Below are 9,904 nucleotides of genomic sequence, written 5' to 3' on the forward strand. Positions count from 1 at the left end.
TGGCTGCTGTTCTGGGACCCGCCTCCCCTCCCGCCTCCTCCCTGGGGGGCTGTGATCAGTAAAGCCAGGAGAGGTTCAGAACAGAAGCAGAGGAGTGGTGAGGAGGGTCTCTAGCATTTCCCAGCCGGAAGGGAGGTCACAGATCTGCCCCACCCCTCCACCTTCTGCTGTAGGGAGTAAAGCTCAGAGAGGTTGAGCCACCAACCGAAGGTCACACAGCAGAGCACTGACCTCGGAGGGCTGAGTCACCCAAGGAGAGAGTCCTGGCAGTGAGAGGGGGTGCGGTCAGGCATTCCCTCGCTGGCTGGGAGCCAGTGGGGCTCCTCTGGGTGTGCCGGAAGGATGCGGCATTTACTAAGCTCCTGTGGGTACCCCCTTCTGTTCCAGACTGAGCATTGGTCTAGTGAACAAACTCACAGATCTTTGTCTCGTTCTTGGACAATGTTCCTTTTGTGGTCCAGCCACATGCCATGTCAGCAAAAGTCAGGCTCGTCTTTCTGGGTATGTCTGTGCAAGGGTCCTGGGGCAGCCTGCTCTCAAGCAACCCCACAGAGCATGAATCCCCCCTTGCTGCAGCCCACAGGGCCATATGGGAATGAGTGGGGGGGAGGGGATCACCCAAAGTTAAAAGGCTTAACTTTCCCAGGTGCACCCTGTGACTGAAGTTCTAAGGGTCAGAGGTCACGGGCACCGTCTCTGGAACCAGCTGGGTTCAGAGCCCGGCCTGGCCTGAGCTGCGCTGTGTCTCTGAGCCTCCCTTGGGAGCAGGGGAGAGGCGGGGTGAGGAGTGAAGCTGGGACCTGGGAGGGCCTGGAGGACCCCCATACAGAGCAGGAAGTTGCCCCCTTCTCCTCCTCCCGAGCCTCTCACTCTCCTCATCCTCTCAGACCCCAGCCAGGCCCTGTCCAGCAGGCTGGGGGTGCAGAACCGCAGTCCCTCTGGGGGTCTACACAGGTGTTGGCTGCATAGCTCCAGGCCACCGTGAATTCGCAACTCCAACACGGAACCGTGTCCCAGAGTGAGAAGGTCAGCAGGAGACCCCGGGGATGGGGGAACTGAGTAATGTGCTGGGCTCGGCTGGAAGGAAGGAAGGAGCGGGCAGGGCAAAGGAAGCGGTGGGCAGTGTGCCCCCCCAATGCCTAGCCCTGCCTTTGACAGCCCAACCCCCACCCCGACCTCAGCTCCAACCCTCCCCCAAGGGGCTTGCCCGGCCCTGGGGTCTCTCTGAATCGCCCTGTCCCCAGCCCTCCTGCACTCCACTCCAGTTTTGGGGTTTCTCCTGGGACAAAACCTCTCCCAGCTCCTCTAGTCAACCCACACCCTGGGCATCCTGCATCCTGGGCATCCTGACCTGTCTGGTGCCTGCAGTGAAGCCGGGCAGGATCCGAAAGCTCAGTCCCCGACCTCAGGACGCTCACCCCCAGCACCCAGATCAGATACTCCCTGCCAGGGTGAAGCTGCTCAGAGAACATCCAACGAGGCTTGGAGGACATTGTGAGAAGTGCAGAGGATGGGGGGATCACTAGTGGGGAGAGAAAGATGCTACCATCTACACAATGGAATACTATGCAGCTATTAGAAAGGATGAAGTCATGAAATTTGCATATAAGTGGATCAACATGGAAAGTATCATGCTAAGTGAAATGAGTCAGAAAGAGAGGGACAGACATAGAAGGACTGCACTCATCTGTGGAATAACAAAGTTACAGAATGGGAGACAAACACCCAAGAATAGTAGTGATAAAGAGGTTTGCTTGGAAGCCAGCCTGACATGCTGGGGGGGGGTGGGGAAGGCAGCTCAGAGAGAGAAGGGACCACCAAGTAAAGGGTGCTTGGAGGGCCCGCTCGGGTTGGGAGATGCGTTCTGAAAGTAGATTATAGACTGAACACAATGGCCACTCAATACCTCTATTGCAAACCACAACACCCAAAAGGAAAGAGAGAGCAAAAGGGAATGCCCTGCCACAGAGGCGGGGTGGGCTGGGGAGGATAGGGTGGGGGGTGGCGGGAGGGATACTGGGATCATTGGTGGTGGAGAATGGGCACTGGAAGAGGCATGGGTACTTGATGATTGTATGACTGAAATGCAAACATGATAGTTTTTAAAGTATGTAACTGTACCTCACGGTGATTCACAAAAGAAAGAGAGAAAGAAAGAAAGACAAAAAGAGAGAGAGAAAGAAAGAAAGAGAGAGAGGAAGAAAGAGAAAAAGAAAGAGAAAAAGAAAGAAAAAGAGAAAGAAAGAAAGAGAAAAGAGAGAAAGAAAAGAAAGAGAGAGAAAGAAAGGGAAGAAGAGAAAGAGAGAAAAAGAAAGCAAGAGGAAAAGAAAGAAAGAGAGAGAAAAATAAAGAAAGAGAAAGAGTGAGAAAAAGAAAGAGAGAAAGAAAGAGACAGAGAAAGAAAGAAAGAGAAAAAGAAAAAGATAGAAAGAAGGAAGGAAGGAAGGAAGGAAGGAAGGAAGAAAAAAGAGAGAAAGAAATAAAGAAAGAAAGAGAAAGAAAGAAAGGGAGGAAGAGAAAGAGAGAGAAAAGAAAGCGAGAGGAAAAGAGAGAAAGAGAAAGAAAGAAAGAAAGAAAGAGAAAAAGAAAAAGAAAGAGAAAGAAAGAAAGAAAAAAGGAAGGAAGGAAGGAAGGAAGGAAGGAAGAAGAAAGAGAGAGAAAGAAAGAGAAAGAAAGAAGGAAAGAAAGAAGGAAAGAAAGAGAAAAGAGAGAAAGAAAAGAGAGAGATAAAGAAAGGGAGGAAGAGAGAGAGAAAAAGAAAGCGAGAGGAAAAGGGAGAAAGAGAGAGAGAGAGAGAAAGAAAGAAAGAAAGAAAGAAAGAAAGAAAGAAAGAGAGAAAAAGAAAGATGCTACCAAATATCGCCCCCCCACCCCGCCCCGTTGCCCAGGACAGAGCCACTGCCAAGCCCTCCCAGTTCCTGAGGATGGTGGTGGCGTCGCTAAGAGATCCAGAGACTGGGTCGAGCATCCAGTTCTGGGAGACCCCCGCCCCCAGCCGCGAACGACCCCAGCAGAGACTTTAATAAACGGGGCGACTGCAGGGGCTTGGCGTAAACGACCCCGACAGCCCCTCCCCCAACACGCATCCCCCCAAACCGAGCCGAGCGCTGCAAGGAGCGTCTGGGGGGATCCCGCGTCCGTCCCGACCCCCCGCCGTGGGCATGGGCGAGCGCGCGTGCTGATTTAAGGGGAGAAACCGCATTACCTGGGTGCCCCATGCAGATCCGAGCCTCCTTTTTAATTTGCCTTCATTATCTCTTCCTCTTATTAAGAACGGTAAATCTGTTTTGCGTTTTCATTATTCCATTAGCTGGAGGAGGCTCATCAGTAATGTGGGGCGCTGCCAACATAAATCGCACAATTTTCATACAGGCGGCGCAATAATTGACTTAAGTCGCTATTCTGTGGAGGCCGCAGCCCGCAATTAGAGAAAGCAGCGTGATTTGAAAACGAGTTACAATTGATTGGATTTCAGGGAAAACCAGGTTTGGAATGTGTTAATTGCATTCCGCCTAAACACCCGGTCTAAATGAGGCAGCCAGAGATTTAGGGAAATAACAAAATCTTCCTTCGGAATGGCCCCAAATTGCTTAATAGGGGAGGAGAGATCTGATTAAGAAGGGGAACTAATGGATTTCGGGGTGATGGGCTGAACTGATCGTGAAAAGTCCTGAAGATCAGGGAGGGACCGTCAGCTGGAAGCTCTGGCCGCGTTGGCGGGGCAGACACCAACGTAGTCTCTCCGCTTATAACCTGTGTCGGACTCTGCGCATCCCCAGGAAAAGCCAAGCACCTGCCATGGCCGGAGACTCCCCTGGTCCGGACCTATCCAACAGGTTTGCTCCCCCAAGATGCCCAAGGAGCTTCCTGGTCAGCCCCAGCTGAAGTCTCGTCTCCCGGGAAATTCCCCTCCCCCTCCAGCCACCCGGATTCCCCGATGGTCCCACAGACTCAGTTTACCCGGTAATTCTCAAATTCCTGCCATGTCACCTTCTCCCCTACTCCTTCCTCTTCATATCACTGTATCACTGTCATCCTGTTGTTCATCGATTTCCTTGAGCAGGCACCAGTAACATCTCCTTCGTCCTAGCCCTGAGATTTAAAAAAGTGCCACATTCGAGGCTCTTTCTGGGTCAGGAGAATGAGACCCATCATTGTTACTGGTTTTTGGCATATTGAATACGCCACGGGGAATTTGCCAGACTCTGCCGTGTGGGCAGGTTACATTCAGTAGCCTGCCAGCCTGTCCAAAGTAAGAATGAGATAAGATGTTGCGTGGCCGCATTTGCGGCCGTGTGCTTCCAGGAGCTGGGTTTTATAGTCTCTGGGTCTTGGCCGTTGGTGGGATTACACAGCGCAAGGGGCAGTTGGTGGGTGTAATGCCTACATGCTGGAAGATGGGGGATCTGAGTAGAGGAGGCCCAGTCCCAATCTGAGCAGGCTTGGAGATCTCAGCCCCGGGTCCCACACACCTGGGTTCCTCTGCCGGTTCCTTCATGTGTGAGGCTCATCCGAATGTGTGGAGAGTGGTCTTAAACATGGCTGTGGCTGGAACCAGAGGTCTTCAGCTGCCAGGGCTCTGCTCAGGGTGGGGAGGGAAACTCAACCCACCCTCCTCCAAGGGGCCCTGGTGAGGACAGCCAGGCGCTGTCACCCACCAACTGCCCCCGGCTTTGTGTAATTCCTCTTTGTGTTTCTAGAAATTGAGAGTGGAGAAAGAGGGGAACTCTGTTCTGTGGGATTAGCCTCCCACGTAATTAGGTCCCTTCTCCCCTGCCCCCCCACCAAAAGGCAGATAAAGAAGCGACTAACATATTGATATTGAATGTCACTGCTTCCTGGTCATAGTGGATGGCTGCAAAGTTGACCTTGGACCTAAGGCAGACCAATCAGGGCCCTTCCCTAGGAATAGGGGATGGGATGTAAGAATTGAAATCTCAGCGTGACTGGACATTTTTTTCTTTCTTTTTCTCTCTCTTCTTTAAAAAAAAATATATATATATATATCTTTTGGGGCTGGAGAAATAGCACAGAAGGAAGGGCGTTTGCCTTGCACGTGGCCGACCCAGGTTCGATTCCCAGCATCCCATATGGTCCCCAGAGCACCGCCAGGAGTAACTCCTGAGTGTAGAGCCAGGAGTGACCCCTGTGCATCGCCGGGTGTGACCCAAAAAGCAAAAAATAAAACTATCTTTTTCAGGGGGGCTGGAGCAATAGCACAGCAGGGAGGGCATTTGCCTTGCATGCGGCCAACCCAGGTTCGATTACCAGCATCCCATATGGTCCCCTGAGCACTGCCGGGGTAATTCCTGAGTGCAGAGCTAGGAGTAACCCCTGAGCATCGCCAGGTGTGACCCAAAAAGAAAAAAATAATTTGGGGGCAGAGAGATGGTACAGTGGGCAGGCAGGGAGTTTGCCTTGTAGGCAGCCGATACAGGTTGGACCCTGGGCACTGCATATGGTCGCCCCAAACACACCAGGAGACATTCCTGAGTACAGAACCAGGAGTGACCTTTGAGTTGGGTGTGCCGCCCACCTGAAAAAAAAAAACTCTCAAATACCTTTAGCTTAATTTCCTTTTATACCCAATTTTACATACATGGATACTTGTGATAACACACTTTGCAGTGCTTTTTTTTTTTTATCTTTTCCACGTTCGTCTATGTTCTCCCTGTAACCTAGTGTTCAGTGACAAGTCATAGTGACCGAGAATCCGAGAATGACTCTTTGAAAATATTTTACTTCGCTGATATTTCTCTCCATATTTCTATTTGTGTTCTATAAACTTGCATATGTAAACGGCTGGATTTTTCCCCCAATTATTTCTGTTCCACGAAAATAGGAACTCTGTTATGCTCGTCTCTAAACTTGGTTCTCTTCTCTTAAAACTTAACTGGTGTAGAGGTCGGCGAGACAGTGCCGTGGGTGAGGCACCCGCCTCCTGCAGCTGATGGTTCAAATCCCCGCACCACACAGGATCCCTCAAGCACTACTAGAAGAGATCCCTGAGCACAGAGCACGGGAGGAAGCCCTGGGGGTTCAGCGGCTGCCCTCGTGCACATCCACAGCGTCTCTCCAGCAGCGTTTGCCCCTGTGACCTGGCCTGGCCCCAGTGACAGCCCCGCAGAAGTGAAAAGAACAGAAGAGAAACTAGCACCCAATTCCAGCTTCCGCCACCGAAGACAAGAATATCGGCGGCAGGGGGCTTCCTTCCTTCCTTCCTTCCTCCCTCCCTCCTTCCTTCCTTCCTTCCTTCCTTCCTTCCTTCCTTCCTTCCTTCCTTCCTTCCTTCCTTCCTTCCTTCCTTCCTTCCTGGACCAGCTTTTCATGAGCAGCTCAGACATCCCCACACAAGCCCACACTCTGAAAAGGCAAAGGTGGGGCCCCCAGCCCACCTTCAGGAGGAGACAGGAAGTGATGAATGAGATGCAGATGTTGGGGGAAGTCTGGGTTTGGGAGCAAAGGACCAAACTCAGCCGAGGTGCAGGGAGAACTGGCTGGCAGGGGCGGGGGGGGGGGTGCGGTGCTTCCGGAAGGTCCCCTGAGAAGGCGACTGCTGGGCAAAGGTGGGAAGGAGAGGCGGGCATGGTGGGAGAAGGTTCTAGGCGGAGGGAAGGACAAAGTTCGGGAAGGTCAAGGTGGTTGAAGGCGCTGGAGCCAGAGCAGCATTCGGGGGTTAAGGGGTGTTGGCGCTGTCTTTGCGAGAGGACAGAGTGGGCCTTGCCGGGCCTGGAGCATCCTTACAGGGAAGGATGGAGACGGGAGGAGGGCAGGGAGCTGAGTCCTGGTCCCCGGCCTGCAGGGAGCTGGGGTCTGTGACTGGGGTCTGTGACTGCACAGCACTGCGTTCTAGAAGCCCCGAGAGTCCCTGGGTACCCCCACCACACACACACACACACACACGCACATGTACACACACACGCACACACATGCACATGCGTACACGCACACACACGTGCGTGCACACACACACACACACACACACACACACACACACACACTGCTCTTGTGGTCAGCCCCAGAATCGCTCTCCAGGGCTCCCTGCCCGCCGCCTACGGCCTCCGAACTGCACCTGATCTTTCACTCAGTTCCCTACAGACCAGGGGGAGCAGAGAAGTATGTGCAGACCATGCAAAACCATGCAGAGACCCCCTCTTCCACACTCAGCCCCCCCCCCCAAGGACACAGAGGCGACGTGGGTCCTGGGAAGGAGTCACCCTAAAGATCCCAGGTCCTAATAGGACGTGGCCCATCCATTAACGTCTCTGGAAGGGAGGGGGAGATATTTCAGTTACTGGTGACGGGAAGCAAAATAGTGGGAAGCCACAATCGCTTAAGACAACCCCGGGGCCTCCTCCACTGACCGTGCATTAACCCGGCAGGGAGAGGCTTTCCCCGGCGGTGCCCTCCAGCGTCTTTAATAGCATAAAATAAAAAGATTTTAGATAAGATTTCATTCTGCGAATCGATTGGCAAGCCACGCCAGGCTTCGCGGGGCATCCCGGCTTCAACCTAATGGAAATGATTCTTTTAAAGACGAGAATATCAATATGAAATTGAATCCCCAAGCCGAAAGCATGGACAGAGGAGTTACTGCAGCTGGAAATCTCGGGCTCCTCCCGGGCTTCCCCTCAAGCCTGCCCCTACCGGCGTGTCAAGACACAGATGGGACAAACAGGTGGGACAGTAGATTCCCAGACCCCGGCTAGGACGCACAGCCAGGAACTGTGGGCATGGCCCTACTTTCCCCAAATAAATGCATCCTTGGACCTTGGCCCTCGCAGCACCTCCCGCTGCATCTGCCTCGCAGCACCTCCCCCTGCATCTGCCTCGTAGCACCTCCCCCTGCATCTTCCTAGCATCATCCCCCCTTGCATCTGCCTCGCAGCACCTCCCCCTCCATCTGCCTCAATCATCCCCCCTGCTTCTGCCTCACAGCACCCTCCCCCGCATCTGCTTCGCAGCATCCCCCCCTGCATTTGCCTCGAAGCACTTCCCCCTGCCTCTGCCCTCGTGGCATCTCCCACTGCACTAGCTCGGGGAGCGTCTCCGCCTCACTGACTTTGCATTTTCCCTGCCTGCCCACGTTCTCCTTCTCAATGTTCGGCATCAGTGATCACTGGCTCGGGAACTCCCACACCCTCTGTCCTCTGTGATCCAGCACAAGCACAATCCTTAGAAACGCAAGCAACGTGTCGCTGCTTCTGCAGAGGCAGGAACGGGCGTGTGCTGGGTCATCTCTGCCCCCGCTTCCAGGTGACCTCTTGTTTGAGGCAGGAGTTGTTTCCTCCGTGGGAGATAGTCCACGAGTGGCCGGGAGGGCACACGGCAGAGATGTCAGTGACTCCGGGGGCCTCGTGGGGGGAACACCGGTGGCTCTGCCAGCTGCCAGGATGGACGGGGGCCACCGAGTGCTGGCTGGTGGGAGGAGGGCGACCCACAGGGTCTGAGGCGCTGCTCCCCTCCCCCCCTCCTCCTCCAGAGAAGGCAGAGCGGCGCCCTGCACTGCAGATTCAGCCATCCGGGGCCATGCCCGCCTGACCGGTTAGCCACAAGCCCAACTGTGGCCGTTGCAATTTCCACGTAAATTAACCAAGATGAAAACGAAATTGATTGTGCAGCTCCTGCTCGCGGACTGGGCGCAGGGGCCTGTGCTCCGGACCCGAGAACAGAGCTGACTCGTGCAGCATTGGCGAGAGCTCTGTGGCTGCTGGCGGGGGGGGGGGGGGGTAAACGTCTCCCCTTGGGGGCAGCACCCCTCACCCCCTGTGGTCTCGGTTCCCACAGGACTTAGACAAGCCCTGGATCCTGGTGCCTTTTCCACATGAGCCTTCGCACAAAGCATTTTCGGAGCCTCCAGGACACAGAAACTCAGGCTTGACTCCACTCTGGCCCCTGCTAATACCCGCCCAGCTGTGTGAACTGGACGTGGTCTGGGTGGTCCCTTGCCGGAGCCTGGATACTCCCTTCCCGTGCAGACTCAGTGCTGTGGGGTGTCAGTGGACGCCAGACGGGGTGCCGGGGACAGGGTGGACATCACACAGGCAGGTCCCGCTGTCCTGCTAGACTGAGACTGTGGCCAGGGATAGGAAGTGGGGCCCGGGAGGCAGTGAAACCTGGCCACAAGGACACACACAAGAGAGCTGACTCTGGCGACAGGCATCAGGAGAAGTGCGTCTGCGCCAAAGGGAGGTCTGGAGGGAGCGGTGAGGGGGCAGATAGGACCCCCGCCAGGGGCCCCCTCAGACTGGCTACTCCCCCCAAAGGCCCTGACCCCAGATGTCCACACTGGAAAGAACATGGGCACAGTCACCGGGGCATTAGACCTGCTGAGACAGCTGGGACCTGTGTGTGCACAGGTGTGTGACTGTATATGCACACATATGTGTGGCTGTGTATATGTGCATACATGTACCTTGTGTGTACACGTATGCTTATGTCTTTCCGCATACATGTGCCTTGCGTGGGCACTGCTATGCCAGCATGCATGTGTACATGTGACTGCATGCGTGTGTGTTGTGCACACATGCACCTTGTCTGTGTATACGTGAAGGTGTGTCTGTGTACACATATGTACCATGCATGTGTGTGCCTGCAGCCACACGCAGCTCTTGCACAGCTGCTGTCAGGAGAGCCAGTGTTCTGCCCCGCATCTCCTCTGTACCCCCAGCCCCGGGACTAGAGAGGGCAAGGAGCGGGCAGACACGGCGAGATCTGTATCACGCCCAGCTCTGGGCTGTCATTTTTTTAAAAATTTTTATTAGTGAGACACCATGAGGTACAGTTGTAGACTTACACATTTTTGTGTTTGGGTTTCAGTTATACAATGATCGAGTACCCATCCCTCCACCAGTGCCCATTCTCCACCACCACGGGTCCCAGCATCCCTCCCACCCCCATCCCC

Source organism: Sorex fumeus, unplaced genomic scaffold, assembly GCF_029834395.1.
Source record: "Sorex fumeus unplaced genomic scaffold, SorFum_2.1 ptg000213l, whole genome shotgun sequence".
In the NCBI taxonomy this organism is placed as follows: Eukaryota; Metazoa; Chordata; class Mammalia; order Eulipotyphla; family Soricidae; genus Sorex; species Sorex fumeus.